Consider the following 4051-nt stretch of genomic DNA (forward strand, 5'->3'; position numbering starts at 1 on the left):
CTGCCCAGGCTGTGAATTATGGCCGGTAGTGGTGATTGTTCTGTGATGTTGACGCTTGACTATTAGGAAAGAACTGGGCTGAGACGACCAACTCAGTTCACATACTCTCTGTCATTGAATGGCTGTCACATGGTATCGACTGAACCTTGTGATCCAGAACCATGCAGCTTACCCCATTTTTCCTTCCTATAAATGATGACTCTCTGAAACATTCTGAACAACGATTGACTTCTGATGTTACTAAATACCCTGTGATTAGCAATAGCTAATAAAGACCCAACATGTATTAAATTATTTTCAAAATTCATGGTGAACCAATGTTTTTTTAAAATAATACAGATAAAAATACAGACTTTGGATGCCATTCACAAATACATTTTACTAGGGGAATAAAAACCTTTTCCTCAGTCAGAAAACCAGCTTGCTCTTTAATCCTCCTCAGTTTTTAATCTCTCTTTTGGAACTACACTTTTCTATGTTTGTTGTTGGCAGCTCTGAAAAATAAAAGTTGGCTCATGGGATTCCCAGAGGGAAATCAGCTTTTGATTATTTTTTGTCATAGAAACATAGTAATTGCCGTATTGAATTAGACCAGTGGCCCATCTAGTTCACTAAGGATATGTCTATACTACCCACTCAGATCAGCAGGCAGCAATCGATCCAGTGGGGGGTCGATTTATCGTATGTAGTCTAGAAGCGATAAATCGACCCCTGAGTGCTCTCCTGTCAACTCCTATATTCCACTGCCATGAGAGGCACAGGCCGAGTCGACAGGGGAGCAGCAGCAGTCGACTCACCGCAGTGAAGACACCGCGGTGAGTAGATCTAAGGATGTCAGATTCAGCTACATTATTCATGTAGCTGAAGTTGCGTAACTTAGATCGATCTCCCCTACTCCCCCGCCTCCCCTCCAGTTTAGACCAGGCCTGAGAGTGGCCAGCATCAGATATTTTGTGGTAAAGTGCAAGAAACCCTGTAGCATTAAGCTGTATCTCTGAGCTTCAACTCCAGAATAATCAATTAATATGTTCTGGAAGACATGGACGTGGATGTTTCCACATTTGCAATGTCTAGAAGGCTGTTTAGCTGGGCTCTAGAATGGATGGCACCCTGAAAGTAGCTAGCTTTCAGAAAATGATGTATAGAATGATAAATTACCTTTTAGGTCTGTATACATCTAAAGCAAATTGCAGAAAGGACACTTCCCAAGAAAAAGTGTAGAAACTTAGAAATTTGGTAATTTTGTTGTGTAATTGGGAGAGCCCTCTGACTTCCAGCCACCATAATGCTGAAATTACATGGGAAGCTTTTTTCTCAGTTTTCTACATCATCAAACTGCATTTTTTTGACCAAGGGTACAGGGTGTGTGCAAGGTCCGTTTAAACAATACCCGATTTCTTCCCACTTTCTACATCATCTCTCTCTTACATGCAAGCACCAACACTCCAATCTTCTAACAGCTTATGTATGTCCATTGAACTCAGTGGGCTACCCATGTGTGTAAAGGAAAACATGTATGTAAACCAACGGCATCAAGGCTCAAAAGCACTCCCAAATTACTGATTAGTACCATGCTGGTCCTGAGGCCTGAATTCAGTAAGTTACTTGGGCCTATGCCTAACTTTAAGCACTTGCATTGTCCCATGGAAGTCAATGAGAGTACTAGCACCTAAAGTTAGGCACATGCTCAAGTATTTTACTGAACTGGGGTCCTGATATGCTACCTCTGCTGTTCTGGTCTTTGCTTTGTGTGTTTGTGCATGTTACTATGCACAGCAGGGTGACGGAGAGCTGATGGGACTCAGACAAGTAGAGAACCACAACCAATGTTCTTCACACTGAGCCAACCCCATTTATCACAAGCAGGAAAGCACTTGATAGGGTGCAAGGCACTCTAAAAAGAATTTATTTTAAAAGATTATTTTAAATGCTGTTTGGGGCCTGGGTATCATCCCTATCTCTCTCTCTCTCTCCACTCTCCTAATAGCCATAAAGATGTGTGAAAGGTGCTACCAAGAAAAGTACCAAGGGTGTGAAATCGTACACTGAGGAACAGAGTATATTACAGTTATAGTAACTGCACTTATTAGCATCTTTAGCCAAAGTTCTCAAAGCCCTTTGAAAAAGTGCATCTTTTGTAAATGAGGATTCTGCGACACAGAAGTTAAGTGATTTGCCCAAGGTCACACAGTGGGTGATGGCAGTACAGAGCATAGAACCAGATACCATTCCATGACTTCAGTGCTAAACACCCAAAAATTACAGGATAGCTCAAACATTTTGAGAGCTGACCATTCCTGGTAATGCAAACTTATGTCCTAATCCAACTCTCATCAGGTAAAGGGAGAGACTCCCATTAATTTAAATAGGAGTTGCACTGGGTGCCTCAGGAATCTTTAAAAGCAGCAAAGAATCCTGTGGCACCTTACAGACTAACAGACGTTTTGGAGCATGAGCTTTCATGGGTGAATAACTTCCTCAGATGCAAGATGCATCTGAGGAAGTGGGTATTCACCCACGAAAGCTCATGCTCAGAAACGTCTGTTAGTCTATAAGGTGCCACAGGATTCTTTGCTGCTTTTACAGATCCAGACTAACACGGCTACCCCTCTGATTCAGGAATCTTTCTGGCTCCTAGATAGCCAGAAACTGGGAGCACTGGAGGTGCACAAACTCTGCAGGGAGGTGAGTTATTACCTAATATCCCTGCATGGTGACCCTGCTGACTAGCTCTAGTTTTATTTGGACAGAGACAGGTTTGCCCCCAGGCAAAGCCTTAAAGGGGTGAGTGAAGATAAGGAAAAACTTCAAGAGTGGTTTAGAGGTGTAGGTCTTACACTAGGAAGGTGTAGATATGGATTTATCCCAGGATATCTGCTATGGATTTGGTTAATAATGTAATATGTAAAATAAGGAAGTGGTAGCTTTCCCTTTCAGTGGTGTTTCTGACCACTACATTAAAACAAAAATGTACAACTAATAAAATCCTGCCTTTTTGAGAATCCCGTCAATTAAATCACACTAGTAAAATCTCTACGAAGCACATTTGGAATGCTAGTCAGGAATAGCTTTTGGATGTGTATGCATAATAGATGAATCAGTAAGGGAAGTAAAAATCTATGGTTAACTCACTGGGATATGTGACTTTATTTCCCAGCACAGACTGTTCCCTTAAATGGGGAGCTTAGAAATAACTCAACTCTTACAGATTTTGTACAAAAAGGAACCCTATATTACCCTCCCTTTCTCCCTACCAAGTAATTTAATGTGACTAGATTTAACAGTCGAAGCTTGTGTTTATTTACATTCTGCATGCATTATGTTATAGAAAACCGCGATAGAACATTGCCTGATGATGATGTCAGAGACTTATCAGCTTTTCTGGGAAGCTCTTTTTCTACCAGAGTCTCTGTGGCGCAATCGGTTAGCGCGTTCGGCTGTTAACCGAAAGATTGGTGGTTCGAGCCCACCCAGGGACGAAGTTGCGTTTTGCCTCTCTGCGTCTCACCGCAAGAGCCGCTTTTTTGTACAGGTGAAGGGGGCTCCATTAGAGCCCGCGGCGCAGCAGCAGCCGCCCGTGTGTTCCAGAGCGGGGCGCCCCCTCAGCAGGCGAGGGAGAGCCCTGGGCTGCTGCAGGCGCCCTAGCTGTAGGGACGATTATTTCCCGTCCCGCACCACCCCAGGGGAGCCCGGCCTCGATCCCCCCACACCTTCTGCCGGGCAAAGGCTCCCCTCCCCTCGTTGCTGCAGAGGCACCCGCCCTGCCGCTCTGCCCCGGGGGGCGCCGAGGGGACCCCTCCCTACCCCTCTTCCCCCCAATCTCAGCATCCTCCCTCCAGGACCCCGCTGATCCCCACCTCCCTGCAGGGCCCTCGCTCTCTTGCTTCCCCTCCAGGCTCCGCCGCTGCCCATCTTCCCCGGTTTCCCCACCACAATCCCCAGGTTTCGCCTAATCCCCCCCGCTCCACTTCAGCAGCTTTACGTGAGCCCCGAGCGTCCCGCGCCTCAAATTCACTGCAACAAACTCTGCCCCGGAGCCGGGGGGAGAGGG

The 4051-nt window shown here is 45.4% G+C and overlaps 1 non-coding gene across 1 annotated transcript; it reads left to right on the plus strand.

The window, feature by feature from the left end:
* The first annotated feature begins 3405 nt into the window (after window positions 1-3405).
* Window positions 3406-3479, plus strand: TRNAN-GUU. Its single transcript has one exon. It is a non-coding gene; the product is annotated as a tRNA-Asn (tRNA).
* Window positions 3480-4051: the final 572 nt, after the last annotated feature.

This window comes from Gopherus evgoodei, chromosome 2 (genome assembly GCF_007399415.2).
Source record: "Gopherus evgoodei ecotype Sinaloan lineage chromosome 2, rGopEvg1_v1.p, whole genome shotgun sequence".
In the NCBI taxonomy this organism is placed as follows: domain Eukaryota; kingdom Metazoa; phylum Chordata; order Testudines; family Testudinidae; genus Gopherus; species Gopherus evgoodei.